The sequence below is a fragment of the Haemaphysalis longicornis genome, unplaced genomic scaffold (genome assembly GCF_048455015.1).
Source record: "Haemaphysalis longicornis isolate Haplotype H1 unplaced genomic scaffold, Haemaphysalis longicornis Haplotype H1 scaffold_13, whole genome shotgun sequence".
In the NCBI taxonomy this organism is placed as follows: domain Eukaryota; kingdom Metazoa; phylum Arthropoda; class Arachnida; order Ixodida; family Ixodidae; genus Haemaphysalis; species Haemaphysalis longicornis.
The window spans coordinates 72,394,348-72,411,153 of record NW_027526233.1 but is presented as its reverse complement, the minus strand read 5'-3'; the positions used below and the strand labels follow the sequence as shown (position 1 = coordinate 72,411,153).

The 16,806-nt window shown below is 46.6% G+C and overlaps 1 long non-coding RNA gene across 1 annotated transcript; it reads right to left on the bottom strand.

The window, feature by feature from the left end:
• Positions 1–3,067: 3,067 nt before the first annotated feature.
• LOC144164098 (uncharacterized) lies at positions 3,068–15,397 on the bottom strand. Its single transcript, XR_013321049.1, has 4 exons — positions 15,115–15,397; positions 12,941–13,075; positions 7,670–7,785; positions 3,068–3,370 (listed from the first exon to the last, which is right to left on the bottom strand). It is a non-coding gene; the product is annotated as an uncharacterized LOC144164098 (long non-coding RNA).
• Positions 15,398–16,806: the final 1,409 nt, after the last annotated feature.

Below are 16,806 nucleotides of genomic sequence, written 5' to 3'. Positions count from 1 at the left end.
TATTGCGTTGGTAATCGCGTAACCGTCCGGTTCAGTTATTCTGGCGAACAGAAATTTGTACAAGTATAAGGCACTAACTGACGGTTATCCGAGGGGTTTCCTGATTGGGCTGACAAAAAATGGGAGGATATTGCACCAGTACATCTAATAAACTTATTAGGTTTCGTTGGTTTTGTTGAGTGTTGCAATTGAATTGATGGGACTGCAGCGGGAGCGACGAGGCGTTGGTTGAGACGATGAAATCGGGAAGCATTGGGCGACGTAACGTTGGTTGAGGAGAGGCACCATGGATTCCACTGGAGACTGGTGCAGGTCCCAAGCTATATGTTACTTTGTCGATGCCAAGATATTTCAAGAAGCGCTTCCCCTTGTGCTAGTTGAGTTCCGTTTTCAGTGGAGTGAGTCGTTCAGCGGCATGGGATTGAATGAGGCGGGTAGGTATACGGAGGCCACGTGCGAGGTTAAGCTCTTGGTTTGGCCCATTACCTAATGGTGTTGATCACACCTACATTTGCTTAATTTTTAGTGTGCTCCGCACAGTATACGTGAAAACACCACGAACTCTTAGCCTCAATTGGGTGGTAAGTAGGATGCGTTGCTACGAGAGGATGCATTACACGCGTGCACGATTTAGGGATCAGAGTAGCAAGAAGTGCAAAAAATGAAACACAGGCAACCTACAAAGTTCGTCCATTTGTTCGCAAACATTTATAAATTGAGAAAGGTGTTTAAGAAAAGAAAAAGAAAGGAAGGGGGTAGGTAGTCCTGTTAATCCGGGAAACCAAGCACTGCCGCCTCGTCCTTGGCTTGGTTGTTCAATAAAAACCCAGGTCTCCAAGGTGGCCGCGCCGCAGCAAGCACTCCCTTTTCTCCATGGGGTGTTCGGGCATTGTCACGTGAGGTGGGTTATAGTGTTGCCTCGGCCCGCGCAGCGACGGCATACCCATGGATATGGTGTGCGAGAGATGCTTTGCCGGTAGGTATAATTGTAATAGGTATGTGTTTGAAGTCCATGCCACATGCGGACTTTGAACGTGTTGAGGGGCGGGAAGGGGTCGGGAACTGTTTGACGGAACCAATGTAATGGTGGATTATGTCGGAGTAAGTTGCTGGGTAGTGGGAGTAGAAGCAGGGAGATGCCAATGAGTCGTCGTAATCTTCTGCTGTCAATACCCGACGGGAGATTCGTGGATGCGGAATGGCCCGACTGGCTCCTAGGAAGAGTTGCGTGGGCGGAGGTCCACTCGATCCACGCGGGAGGTAAGTCGATTTATTGGCTTAGAATAGCCGACGAAAGGGCGCTAAAATTTATCAGGAGGCGTAATGACGATAGGCCTATGCTCAATTCGTGATGACGGTGATTTCGGGGTTTGCTGCGAGAATGAGGGCCAGTGTGAAGGCGTCCTCTTCCGGGACCGTGGTTGAGGTTGTGCGTATGGCAGATGTGGTCAGAATTTTCCAGTTTGAGCTCATGCGATGGCATGTGCTGCTCGCTTCAGTACGTGGCGGGATCAGGGTAATATTACGTGGGGTTGGTTCTGAATAACCTGAGAAGGAGCTTTGCGCGGTGGGCTGGAATGGTGCATTGAATATAGCGTGTATCGGTACCCGCAGTGGGGTGGCAGAGTATGCCGAGAATTTAAATGAGAAGGGCTCATCTATCCGGCTGTAGAGAAGTGATCATACCGTGGGAGGTAGGGTGACACAGTGGATCTGACTTTAGTACTGGGCTTCGGGTAGTTCTGGTAGAGTATTTGGGATGCCTAGATTCAGCATATCTTTTGTAGGTGTGAAGGACGGTAGTCCCAGTGCTTTCTTGGTAGCTTGTACTAGCCTGGTGTCAAGTTTGTTGCGCTCTTGCATCTGCAAAGTGGAGCGTATGTTAAGGGACAGCTCATCTCTGTCCGAGTAAGTTGACAGGCGCTAGATGACATGGGTCAGCTGAGAGATTATCCATTGTAGAGGCGTGAAATGGCCATGCGTGTTCATCGTGATGGAATGGCACTTCGTGAAATTTGGAGGTTTCAGCTTGAGCGATTGGTTTTCCTTTGGTGTGGAATGCTGAATCGAGAGGAGGATGTCCCTGTACTCTGCGAAGAGTTTTTTTGCAATTTTACAGGACTGCACAGCGTTCTAAAGCAAGCATATCCAGTTCCCTATCGCATCACCCCTGCTAGCCTTCCTACGCACCACCCCTACCGGGCTGCGAGATGTTGCATGTGTCTCGGCTAAAGCCGTTCCACCGTCACCCCAATCAGAGATTACGGCCAGGCGCCTGCCTTCGCGGAGGGGGAGATTAGTGATATCAGCCATTCACGGAGCGCGAAGCTTCCTTTATTTATCCTTGAAATCATCCACACCCTTGAATCTTCGGACGGCAGAACACTTTGTCTGCTTGCTTGGCAGCTCTATTATCGCCGCTTTTGTCTCGGCTCGTTGAGGCTGGTCACAAGAAAAACGGGCCTGCTGCTATTGAACTGCCTTTTCCCTAACAAGATGTATATATAGCCACCCGAAAGAAGTAATACAGGCAAAGCAGTGTCCTGGGTCCACAGTCATGGCACAAAGGCGTGTATGTAGCCTGATGCAGGATTCGCACCAGTGCGCGAAAGAGTCCCACTAGAGCACACAGCTAACCACTTCACACACCACATGAAAGGACTGGAGTGACCGCAATCATAGTATTTTTATTCGCATATACTTCCCATTTCAGCGTTGTTGTTCCCCCATCAGCTTCTCAACCAAACAACGCAGCATGTTATCGTCAAGGTTTAACGTAACAAAGAATGAATGATGCACCACAATAGCTACCCATCATCACGATAACGATGTACTGAAGTATCACGTAATCTGAGTACATTGTACAAGAGATAGATAAATATACAGGCCACCCACGTTTAAGCATTACAATTCAAGCAAGCTGAAACCGAGGGTAGCGGTGGCAAAAGCTCCACGTGATTGCGAGTGCCCAATATATCTATCGTGCTTCCTTTCTAATATAACTAACTAATTGTACCGCCGGTTTGGCCCGCCGGTGCACAATCCTTCCCCCGTAGTTTGTGCGCTCAGGAAGAAACATTCCCTCACGGTGCACCCGTCGCCGCACAAGCCATCCCGCATTGTCGGAGGCCAGGCTGTGTCGCACCGCGCTCTCGGTGCCACGGTGAGTGGTTTCGTAGGAGAAGGGTGCAGGGGAAAGAGGGATCGCCGTCGACATCGGGTGAACTGGAGTCTTCGTCGCACTCATTGAGGTCTTGTAGCGCCGCAAACCTTTGGGGTCATGTGTTTCGCTTCCGACGACGTTCGGTCCCGCATGGTAAAGTGAATGAACTCTCTTGAAGGACGCCGGCCTGGTAGAACCAATTCGTTCCTGAGGAATGAATAACAAAGAAAACTACATTCCAAAGTATGCGAAAATACAGATTGACCTAATCACGCGATACGCTGCGGTATCCGCAGCACTCTGTAACATTTTGTAATTTCTGTGCATTTTTATTCTATTCTCAACGCCCATTATAGATATTACAGCTTCAACTACCCGAAAATTAATCAGGAGCTCAACCTAACTGCCTCTCAAAATAGGTTTAAAGGTCAATGATATTAAACCTGTTTCCTAATTATTCAGAGTGGACATAACTACAAAATATAAACTTTATACAAAGCTTAACGAAACGCACCGGACAAATGTTTGAGTCTGACAATACGAGTCTGTTTAGGCGGTGGGTCATAGCTGGTGGGATGTAACACTTCTCCTCCGGCCAATGGGCGCCACGACTTCCGTTTAGCTTTATACGTTGATGAATTCCTAAAACCACTCTAGTATATTTAATGCGCTGCTTTCAATGGCCGTCCAAACTTTTAAATTTCGGATGTATTCAGGCAACGCCCCAGTCATTCCATACTGTGGTGGATGCTACCCGAAATGCTTGTCACCGCGACCAGTACGAGTCCATAGATCAAGCAACAATAACCATGGCTACCTTATGAGCAGCCCTCGCCATGAGCATACACCTCATACAATGAACTCTTTCTTGGCATAGCTGACATTGCACCGTATGGCATAAAAATGGAAGCAGATGAGATCCTGAGACTGGGCGAGACAAAGGACATAGGTATGCCGTTACAATGGAGAGGCGGTAAGTGTTGCAGAGAGAAGATGAAAGAAGAAAAGTGCTAGAGACATTCTGTCTTGCTACTGCAGCAGCTCTTCGTGGCATCAAATGCCGTGTACGCGGCACAGCCGTTAAAAACTAAGAGGGAGCAAGGTAAACGTGCCACCAACCACCAGACGGCTGTGAAGCAGCCTATAGCCTCCCAAGGCGCACCTTTTTGAACTCCCTACCACATCAGCTCAGGCGGCCAAACTCATGGGAGGGGGATGGCAGGTGGAAGACACGTGGACCTTTGCATTCGGGTTGGCTTGAGCAGAGGCTACAGGCATCCGGAGTAGCGAACGCTTGGCCACTACACCACACATGTTCTTTCGTTCCCTTTTCTTCTTGTAATCCGCGTAAACGGCTGGCCAGCAAACAATGTTGCCGCCATGTCCCACATATTGGTAGCACAATAAATGAACATACGACAAACCGTTGAAAGTCTGAAAAAAAGCGCGTCATTTTATTCCTCATACACACACGTAACTCCAAATGTGTGGCTTATTAAAGCTTTTTGAACAAAAGCATTGTAAAGAAGTCGGAAATGCCTCCAGCATTTTTATGGAGTGCGTGAAATATTTCCGGCTGTTGAGAATGGTTCCATCTTTCAAGAAGTGTAAAGTTAGTTATAGTGATGCTTTTGACATGCAATATTCAATCTTGGGCTTTTTTAAAAGTTGTAATGCAAGCCTTTAAAGGCATCGCTCGAAGACGAGTAGCACGCTCTCCCGGTGTGATAAAAATCCTCAAAAGACCCTGCAACCCTTGTTTGATTTTTTTTTTTGAAATCCGAACATCTTCCCGAACGTAGTCGCGGCTGCAAAGTAAATCAGCCAAAAATTGCTGCTCTCTGCTCATAAGATTACTTAGAACCTTAGTGTTGAGCTTGGTCTTGGCGTTGTTCGACTGCTGGAATTACGGCATTAAAGCGGTGTACCGGCTATTCTCCCGGTTTTCCTCCAGTTGTAATCAGGTTCCCGTTTGATAGCCAGGTTAAGAAATGAGCTACAATGCAAAAAAGGAAGGCGTATCTGCTGCGATGGGAAAGCCACGCGGTGCCGCTGAGTGCCGGCGTTAACTATAGCATTCGCGGTGTGTCCGGACGCAAACGAGAGTGAAATCGTTTATCGGAAGTGTTGCACAGACCGTTTAATATTCACATTATATCGGTTTTTCTGAATGGAATAAAAGTGCAACGGTCTCTTGTCCCTTCGCCCCGACACCTATCACTTATACCGTTGGATCAGCTGTGGCCAAACCCCTCCATGCCGGTACGTGTTACTGTGCCTAGCCAGCCAATAGGCTGGGTGAGAAAGAGGGCACTTCATGGTGCCCCTGTGGGTGGTATTCCTGGGAGTACAGGGGTGCCTTAGGTGCCTTCGCTTTTCCTTCAGACATCAGAATACGCGTTGTAAATACAACCTCAAGAATGTCTCGCTGTGATGCGGCATTTGCCCGAAAAAGGTTGCGCGATAAACACGCACGATAAATGCTTTAACTCTTTGATTCGTATTGAGAGAGTGGGGGACGAGTTCTCGGAGTCGACGTTTATTGTCCTGCTCGGAGCGAACGTTCCGCGAAGCGCGAGACAAACGACGATGATGACGATGATGATATACAGATGGTAATGGCGATGGGGCTTGAATACAAAAGATTGGGAAGCGTATCCCTCAGTGCTCACACTGGCCATGATAGTGGCGGTATCGCTTGCACTGCGTATCACATTAATGTAACGCCGCGAATGCTCACAGTATATAATTCGTACCTGGAGGAGCGGCGAAGCCTATAGGTATCGCCAACTAAAAGGCCCTCTGCGGGATATTCTTGTCGCAGCAGAGACGCCTTTCTGTTCTTGCTTTTGTTTTGGGGTGACTTGTTTAGGTGCCTGTCCAATGTGCTTAAGGCGGCCTCCGTAAAAAGCACGCCAATAGCCTCTAAATCGCTCGAATGACGACCACCTATTTTGGGGGAATGCCAAAATTGAAAATAGAAACCAAAATGTTAAGTAACAGAGTGGCCGTTTCCCAAATACAGCATGGAACTTAACCAGCTATTTTTAGCTGACGTACATAGTGACCGCCATTTCTCATTTCTGAATGAACTTGTTTGACTACCTTCTGCGAGCATTTCAGATTCTTTTGAAACCTCACGAAATGTTACAGCATGTCTTTAAATTAAGGTGTAACAGTGGTAGATCAATGCAGCTGTTCAGGGAAAATTTTAAAATATGCAGTGTAGGCCACCCTTTGGGTGGTGATTCGAGAAGACCGAGGTTTTCCCCCGTCGGTGAAAAAACTCAGTGTTGCACAGAACTATAATTTTACTATAGGTTGCGGCCTATTCGCCTCTTCGGCTGAGTATGCCTAATTGCAGCCAGTATTTACTGTCCACGGAAAAACACGATGCTGGCAAAGCGTTGGAAGAAATGTTTTTTGTACGGCGTTGTTTTTGGGATAGTAATCGAAGAATGAATGCGTGTGGCATGATTCGTGAACTTTAAGGAGATGACGGCCTTGTTATGGGTAACAAAAGGAGGCAGAGAAATGCGTTCAGGTGGGTGGGTCGTTTCCTACACACTGGCAGAGGTTAATCCCCGTAACAGGGTATCTACAAATACAGTTGTCCTTCTTCGAGGCTTCACCGTTCACCTCGTTTTCTTTTTTTTCAGTACAGTCTATGCGACATTGGCTCACTACTGATATGTCAGCACGAGAAGGATGCACTGATTTAATTTTAACATGAGGTTTTCACATGAGCGCCCAACGTTTCTTTATACCGCGCCCATCCAGTAGCGACCTTTCTAAACAAGTTAGTAAACGTTGGCTTTTGCGCAAAGCCCGCCGCCAACTCGCCACCACTCACTTGGCGGTGGCGAGTATAGAACGAGGACACCAGGCTCATGAGTCATGTTTGTCACCCAGTAGGCATCGAGATAGTGGCATTGAAAGTGGCAAAAATCGAAGCACAAGCGACTGCTTCTTAGAAAGATCCCCCCGTTGGTTGTCTTTGGAAACTCTTGGTCCCTTAATTTGACACAACCAACGCACCTTCAAAGCGGGAACGCAATATGTTGCGTTTTCTCAATTGTGAGTTGTACCCTTGTTTATTTTATTTTAGATGTTTCAACCAGCGTGTAATTAGGCGGGACATTGCTTGAAACATCACACTTCAATTAGCGGCCGCATAACCTTGCCGTGTAGCATTTCTCTCGTCTTTGCATATGCATGACACTTCTCCGGCGTTTGATCAAATCATATTGCCGACAAGTTCCGCTTCAGGACGTCAAGATTCTATTACAAAAACTTCGTATGAATCAAACACCCTAACGTTTTCTGGCATATGCCGTCCGGATTCGACTATTTGGTCGCATTTTGACGTTAAACATAATGCACCCAAGATCCTTGTTTTCCATGTTCCCAGTTCCTCTTTTCCACATTCAAAAAGAGCGTTTCAACAACTGGAATTTGTAAGAATAAACTGCAGTGCAGTAACTAGTCCGGAGAAATGCTTCTCACTTTCCGAGTCGACGTTATTCGCCTATTGGCCGCTTGTGTGTCGTTCTTTGGTAGCACAGTCACTTCCTCATTAAGCGCATCCGGTGTTGTAGTGGACGTCCCATTTTCCTGCGAATCTACGAAAAAGCACATTCCGTATAAGGGAAATACCAAGACACCATGCCCTTCACTTCTTGACTTTACTTCCGGCCTTGCGGGTTGTCCGGCAATATCGCCATTCCATTACACTTGAATTATATCCCGAAAACTACACGAAAACACACCAAAATAAAGGATGAAGAGGCACAACCCTGTAACTTTTATCTTACGCGGTTATCTAAAAAGCTGGGAACCTTACAAAACACACCAATCCAGCCAATAAACTGATTCATTCTGGTTAATTAACGTGCCGACGCTACACAGGTGACGAGGCAGCCGTAGTGAAGGCCTCCGGATTCATTCTTACCACCTGGGGATCTTTACGAGCGCCGAAATCTCAAACACCAGCGCGTTCTCGCATTTTGCCGCCATGAGAAAAGCGGCGGCCGCGGCCGGAAATCGACCCCGCGTCCTTGAACTCAGCAGCAGAATAATCTGGCCAATAAATAAATATTATCCCACAAACTAATAATAACTACCTGCAATACACATTGCGTTTAAAGATGTTCTTCTCAAACTTCACCAGAACCAAACTTCACACGTATGCAAGCACAAACAAAAATGCATTGCCGAAGAAGAGCGAACCCAAGGCCCTCCATGAATAAATACCAGGAGTATTTTCAGTCGCTTTGGTCTTCTTGTGCATGTATAGACTTCGTCAGTAATACCAGCAGGCCACACCCATACCATTATTTTACCTCATTCTTGCTGCTCAGCCCACAAGAAATTGTATCTAGGGCATCATAGTGGTAACTTATAAAGCAATTAACATCACATACGTACGTTTCTGACTCTCCGAACCCTTGTGTTTATTGATATCCATAAAGATTCTGCAATTGTTCGATTGTGGGTTCTAGAACAGTTCTTCGTTTATACAGTAAAAGGTCCCAATTCGAAAATCAACATTTCAAATTTATGGATAATTGGAACCGCATGATTTCTTCCGGCAAAGTCTTCATCAAAGCCTAGATGTTGCAAAGCCCGTTAATTCGACCGCGAGAAGTCTCCACCACGAAATATTTGAGCTACGCACCACCGCGCTGGCAGCTTGGGGCCCGACGCATGGCCAGGGAAACGGCCCCGCTGCATACAGCTCTATTTCCTCCGCAAAGGCGAGAGCAACCGAAATCACGGTTAAATCAGGTAAAAGCAATCTAAAACACTGATAGCCGACGTTTTTGCAGGCGGATTTTGGCGGACTGTAGGGTAGTGTGCGTTTAGAGTAGTCAATATTTAGAGTAAACAAGAGTACAATTTAGAGCAGACACTTTACAGTACACCTTAGAGTAGACTTTAGAGTAGTCAAACCGAGTTCGTTTCTGCCATCTATGCACTCGGCTGCACTACATGTTAGATACTCATGTGACATACATATCAAGTATTAGGGCAAAAAAAAAGTAATAACGTATCCTATAAACTTGTTGTGGGTGGTTTTTCCTTTTTGAGACAGCGTAACCACAGGTGGGGTTTTATTGCTGGCGCCTCTCATGGTATTTTCTTAAGATGAAGCGTGTCTTAATTGGGGACCCACATGCAAACTTTAGGGTCTTTAAAAATCTGACATATAAAAGGAGTGTTTCAATGGTTCACGTTACAGCCATAGATTCTGCAAAAACGCACGCGCTGAAATTTCTTCTGCCACAGACGAAAGAAAGCGTCATAAAGTTCAGCTTCAACAGGATGAGGTAAATACTGCTGGAAGAATCACACTTACGATGTCATCTTAGCGTTCCTTTTGAGGCCACTACCTCATCTCAAAGTTGTCACGCTGTACAAATGCTGGCATTGCGTTTCCCGTAGTTTTCCCTGCCAACCGTCTTCCCAGTTTATAAGTACAAGCACGTCGTCTGGTTTAGAAGTGTAGCCCCTCACCAAAACTCCTTAAGCGTCCAAACCTTACATGATAGCTGCAACTGGGAAGTGATTCAATAAAATGCTTGAGAAAGGACCAGGGTTAAGCCTGAAATTCCGCACCTTCGTGTAACATCTTGTTTCTCCAACCCGCACACCAAGCCGTTTTACGAATATCTTTACTCCATCAGTGTATTGGAAGCGTTCAGTAGAATTTCGAATGCTCCCTTGAGAAATTTGGACTAAACCCCAGTGCAGGTCTTGGCGACGCTTCTGAAGTCACCAAAGTGACATTTCTCACACGGTAGTCGTATGATATGCCAACCGTTCATCACGTTCCCATCATCTCTATTGCCACCTTTCGTCACTTCTGCAGTGGCATTCTCTGCTTATGGTTTCTTTTACTGTACACAAATATCGCCATTTCGGCGTCATCATTTACATTCCTCCATTTTCGATGGCCTCCCGGCCTGTGGATCAGTTTTATTTTATATTCGTGCAAGTGATCGCTGTCAGGATACGTTGAGGCAGCAGCAACCAGAAGTGCTTGGCTGAACTTCTTTCAATGGCACCATGCCCACCGTTTCAAGCCTCTCAGCAAAATATCCACACTCTGTCTTTCTCCGGGACTCACTCGTACTCTCTGGATGCATCGTGATGCGCAAATTAGCAGACCGAACTAGAAACACGGCCGAGATGACTGAGCTATTGTTAGGCAATATCGTTTCATTCCACAAGCATTCGGGGCGCCTCAACGTAACTGCTTCCCTGTTTCCTGTGCTCCTTTCCCAGTCGGGATGCTGATGACAAGCCGAACCCAATCTTCCATGGTCACTCTAGACAGCAAGATCGTCCAACAAGGTCGGCCATCTCGACTATCAGCCATGTGACTCACCCGATCTTTGCTGGCTTTGTAGCTCAAGCTGTTTACAGCATGAGCTACAATATGAGCTCATACTGTTCAGCATAAGCTCATATTAAAGTATCCCCTCTAGGTGGGCTACCACTATTGCTCTCGAACATTGAGACGTTTTATTCGGAATCGGCGAAGGGCTTGTCCATCGTGTCGCCGGCTGGTACGCAGTAACACCCTGGCAGGGTTACACAGTCGCTCTTCGTAATTATTTTTTATGAAATCCATCGAGAACCTAATTACAGCCCGGTCGTAATTGTCAAACTCCGCGGAATTAATTTGTTCCCGCCTTCTCCATTTGCCATTGGATCAAATATGTGCCTGAGGAGCTGCCGTCGTACCAGAAGATAGTGTTACCGGAAGACAGTCCCAGAAGCTGAGCTAACCCTGTGTGGGTGGCTTTTCTGTATACCGTAGAATCTCCATAACGGAAATCGCTTAAACGGAATTGCCGCTTAGACAGAACAGTAGCCTGTACGTTGGTTGGTTTTGTATTCAGATAATGTAAAAAAACTTTCCGTAATCGGAACTAAAATTTCCCCATCCCCGCGTAAACGGAACCAGAAATGAAACTTGTGAAATGAATTGGCATGAGAATCAGCAATTTACGGTACGGCTGTTTCGTTTTTTTTTTCCTCCATGGTTGTTTAAGCCTCGTTGTCTTCGTAAACTACGTCTCGTTAATGGTCAGCCGTGTTAGCGCAACGAATGCAACATCGCAGTTCTTGTTCCAGTCGTTGGGTCTCGATTCAAGACGCCGAAGTTACAGGGCTCAGCTCCTGCCGCCTCGTTCGTGTCATCGTGCAGCTATTCGCACATAATTACGGCGTCGCCGTCTTCCAGATTCGCTGGCTCGTAAGCACTCGCGAAGTTGAGGCATCTAGCCTCCGTGAAGATGCAGTTGCAAGGACTCAAACAAAAATAATTGATGCATTGTGTAGTGCACCGCGACTCTGTTGCGAAATCAACTCTGTCAATGCATTCTGAAGAACTATCAGATACATTCACCTTCCAGTGCTTAGAGTTCCATTAAATAGTATTAACGAGTGTGTACGAAAAAAAATTTGCACTTTCGCAAATCTATCTCAGTAAACGGAACTCCTGTTAAACGGAACTAATTTTTTCGGTCCCTTGAAGTTCCGTTTATCGAGAGTCTACTGTATTGTGGAGCATGCTTTCTGCATTTTGAAATCTTTTTGCTGTATTCTTACCGCTTCTAGCGTTTGGTGAGAATGCAGCGAACATATCATTGTGTTCCAGCCTTGTGGTTTTAAAAAAGCTGTCTCGTGCCTTGTTGCGACGTCCTACGTGAATTTGTCCATCATGACAAGTTTTCCATCGAGCAATGACTCGTAAGGGCTTCCTCTAAGCCGGCCGTTTTTTCTTTGTTTTTCACCTGTTAATTCGCTCTGGTTCCTGCCTTCTGTGTGAAAAACAGTGCCCAGACAAAACGTTTAGTACGTTACGATTCGTTTTTAAGTACGTGCCAATGAGCCTCAGTTTGGGCACATGAGTATAACGGCGCGCACAGAAGAAACACAAGACGGCTGCGATGGACAACGTTGTCCAGGACAGGCGTGCTTGTGTCTGCGTCTACATATTGCCTCCCTTATCTGAACGTTTAGCGAAAAGCGCAACCGCATCGTCCTTTCCTTGTTCAGTCGTGTTGTAGTGCTTTAGCTTGATTTACCGACCATATCGTAGAGGACATGTCAACCAATTAATACCGCCCTTACCAGCGCGCCGCCACATTGCGTTTCTGTTTAGGAAACGCAGGGGTCACTGAGGCAAAGCACTTGATTTCGCTTCCTGGTAAACATAAACGCAAGTTATGTTGACGCTGGGGAAGAGCTGCCTTCTGGAAAGCGTAGGTATACCGAGCCCAGAAACAAGAGGAAGAAATATGGCAGCGCACACTTACGCACCGCAGCTGCTTGGCAATGCCCTCCTCCATTATTTTCTTTTGTCAGGCACACTAACATGCACGTGCCTAGCTTCGGGCACGTACTACCGGAGATGCCATTATGTTGGAGTATTTGTGACCCAGTGGAAACATTAAGGAACTAGTTGGCTGGCCACAGGACTGAACTTATAACCAGAACTTATTCCAGTGAAGGTAAAAAGTACGTATCAACGTTCATCTTCGACTGTACGCGTGAGGCGCACGTGTGTCGTTTGCAATAGAACCGCTGAACTCGACGACTTCAACATGTACAGAGAGACGCGGTCACACACACACAGAGACGCAGTCACACAAACACAAAAGTAACACGCAGAGGTTCAACCATGCTGTCATAGATACGAGAAGTACGAAGCCACATCCTTTGTTAATGGGGGATACACGGTTAATTTTTTGACACTTTTCTTACCCGTCCTGGTGCTCCTTGGTTTTCGCCCGCCATGTGTTGATAAAGCGAGATTCCGTCGCCCCAATCGTGCGTTGCGCGGGAGGTAGGTGTACGGTCTCGTTGTTGGTTCCGTGGTAGTCGACGTCGAATCTCGGTCTGCAAGAAGCAAGAGAATTGGTTTCTTTCTCTTCTGTTATAATGTGTATACAGGGAAAGTCAACAGTTCACCTTGAGAACAATTCAACTGCACTGGAGAAATTTCTGAGGTAACCTAAAAAAGTGATCCGTGGGGAGATTCGAGAAAAACTTGCGCCTCCCGTCAGAGAAGGGAGTCGCTGCCGTTACATAATAGTCAGCACCATTGATAAAACTGCCTAGTTATGCGTTGCAAACGATCATGGCGAGTGGCGGCCAGAAGGAGTGGGGGAATCCGCTCGGAAAACGACAACTTTACTTAACACACGCTTCCCTCCAACTAGCAGGCAGATGCGAGGCATGTTGAAAAAGACAGGTATTTGTCACCGCAGAGCACGGGGCCAGACGTTCATTTCAGCGCCAATGTTCACAGCAACGCGCCTGTTTTTACCCTATATACCGCCGTATTGTCGAGCTGTCGTCTTTGTACGTTCATACATTGCAAATGGGGGTGTTCCGCTCAGCTAACAAACTGATTTGCACACACGTGGGTGTGAGGCCTTGCTGTAGCGGAAAGGTGCTTATCGCACAGGCATTTCACCCAGTGAAGAGTGACAGCAAATTCGCCAACCGGGGTTGATGAGTGACCGCTGCCTGTCACTACTGTAAACGCCCCCTTTTCAGACAGGCGAGATCGAAGATGGTTCTAAATGGCGTTTCAAATGTTCTGCAACGTTCTTTGGAGCTTTCCCGATGACGTCTTGGATATTATATTGTCACAGATTCATTCTCTCCGCTCGGGTATGGGTCGTCTCTCGGTACGTTGGGTTCACAAAGGAGAACAGCTTGAGGTTCTACGGTGAGAGCTCTGATTAGTCCTCACCAAAAGCATGTGTGGAGGTCTTCGTGGCTCACAAAATTCACTTTCTTTGCTCTTTACCCGTGACAATATTCCAACGGAGGAAGGTACTCGTTTTGCAACTTCGGAAAGAAAGCTACCATGCTGTATTGCTAGGGTGAAAAGGCAACTAGGCAGCAATACTTTTAAGTTTGATGTATATTCATTATTACTCCATGTAATCCATAAGCTTAGCGCAAACAGAAACGCAGTGCCACCAGACAAAGACTGTGCACGCAGTTTTAAAAACCACTGCTCGCCTACGACGTCCGGTTCTGGAAGATTTGAGGTACTCCATTTCGGTTCACAACGTACGCCTTCGGCGCTATTATGTAGTCTAGACGAAACTAACTCACACCAGATACGTCTGAAAAGCCACATACAGCCAAGAAAAATCTTCGGCGAGCCGTAGCGATGGTAAATCATTACATGCTCAAGCAATAGTCTGTGAGCAAACTTCGGATTTTTTTGGCTAGCATATAACTTCCATGGTTTAGGAACTCCCGTCCGCGTCTTCCATCTTAAAATGCACTTTTTATAATCCACCGCTGTTTAATTTACATTTACACGCTCCCATAGACCCCTTCGAGTTCCTCAGCCGATATTTTCCGGCAACGGCTCGCGAACCGCTTTTTGGAAAACGGTCAGGTTACAAGAACTATTTTCCGTGATCTGCTACGTGAATGCTACTCCGAATAAGAGACGGTACATCAAAGTCACACCCCCTTAGGTAGCGAAGAGACGGCCTCCTTCCACTGCCGCGTAAATAACTGTCAGTTCCATCGCTCGATGAAAGCCACATCTTACAGAACAAAATTACAAATAGAAATCTCCCTAGCTGTACAACGTCAGAATCCTTAAGAATATGAAATGGTGAGCTTCACTTTGGGAAGTGTGGATTTACATTAGTGCAGTAACATTTGTGGCGTACTGGTCAATGTTATTTACAAGAGGGATCCTGCTCCTCGGAAATGCTGTATTTAGCTCACAATAGTACCCTGATATAATTGATTCCTGGCGTGAGTGCGGATTTTCTCGGTTGGAGCCGAGCATACTTTATATACTCCCATGACGTGAAAACCACGCACATCGCGCTGCATTCGCTAAGCTTCGGTCATCCTCGTAACTGCAAGGCTAGGTGCTGGATGTACGTCATTCTTACTGAGTACTTTGAGGGCCAGGAAGGTGAACAGCGCACCACTGATCAGCACGATGGCGCCTCCGAGAACCAGTATTGCCGTCTTGCTAGTACTACGCACCGGCCTATGAATGCTGCATACAAAAGAAACAAATTAAAGGAAGATTATTCGGTGAATTGTTAGAAATGCACGAGCACCTTCCTCCTTCCACTCTTTAACAGTTTGGACATGCCCACGCTGTCCAACGCATCCTGTATTCATTTCGAGTCTTCGCTTACCCACAGTAGTTGGGCACTACATTTATAAGTCCGCATTAGTGGGGACAGGCGGTGACGAGACGAGAAAATATTGCACGCGTATCTGCTCCTTTCGTTGCAAACGTCGTCAAAAGACGATCGTCTTTGTAGCCATTTGCCAAGGAAATGCCCTCCTTTGCTTTCCTGCTCACCTCTCATGCTGTTCCTGTTCTGACGCGCTCATCCCAAGGTAAACGCGCTAAAGATTAGCTCAATGCGATTTGAATTTACCGCGTTCCACTGCTACAGGCCGGGTTCCTCGATGCCGGCCGACTACAAGGTTTATAGAATTGCGTTGCCGTGCTCCACGTGCGTTCCAAGCAGAACGTGGAATCGAGCTAGTGGAAGCTTTTATTGCGGTTGCCACGTGATTTCTCATATGCCGCCAGGAGGTGCGCGGGCAACAGGAGGCGGCGGTTTTCTGCAGTAGATGTATATTATCATTTGCTATCAAAAAACCATACATCCATGAATTTTTTTAAATTAAAGGAACACTGTAAATATCCCTTGTGTATTAATTTTCGGTTCTATATTTGCGTAATGCCTTGTTCATGTTCAACAACGTTGACAAGTATGGACATATAAACAGGGCTTAGACGCTCACATTTGGCTGTGAGTATATAAGACTATTGCGTAGTAGGCATTTTACTTTGGCCGGGTGGCTGAACCGCGTCACACACAGACAGAAGGACAGACAGACAGACAGACAGACGAAAATTTCTGTATTTAAGTAGCTCAACAAAGACTATCGTCTTTAAAAACCGTGCTTGAATGCCACGACTGCTAACTGAGCGTGACGATATCCCAAGCAGCCCCGCTTTTATTAAAACAATAAGGACTCCCAGTGACGACGTTGGTCCGCCATCTGGTGGGAGCCGGTGGACACAGCCCGATGCATGAGCCCGCAGTAAGACAGGCTAGCTAGTTAGGAACAGAAAAAAAGGAAAGTGAGACACCCGCTTGCGGTAACGTTTCTTTGGCGATATCCTCCTCTCTTATATCGAAGGCAGCTATTTCCACGCCCTCTTTTGGCTGCATTTTCGTTCGGGGATCTTTTGACTTCTGCTTTGTCGACCAAGAGACACGGTTATGTTCTCGGAGCTACAAAAAATGCTGCCCATATGTCAAATCTGCTGCCCACACAATAAAAACTGGTCCTATCGTTTATGTGCATGAGAGGCACAAAGTAACAAATTGCTCCATAATTTAAGAACATGACACCGTCCGTTGGTTTACATATTGAAGCGCATCTTTTTTTAAAAAACGTATTTATCCTAAGCCCTTTTAGGGGTTTGACTTTGTATTTAGTTAAGTAATTTCGGGTTCACTTAGTCGTTGACTTGTTCCCGAAGCTCGGTAGTTACAATCCGCGGTTTGAAGCACAGTTTGTGAAATCCACGCGTGACACGCTTCTCAAGC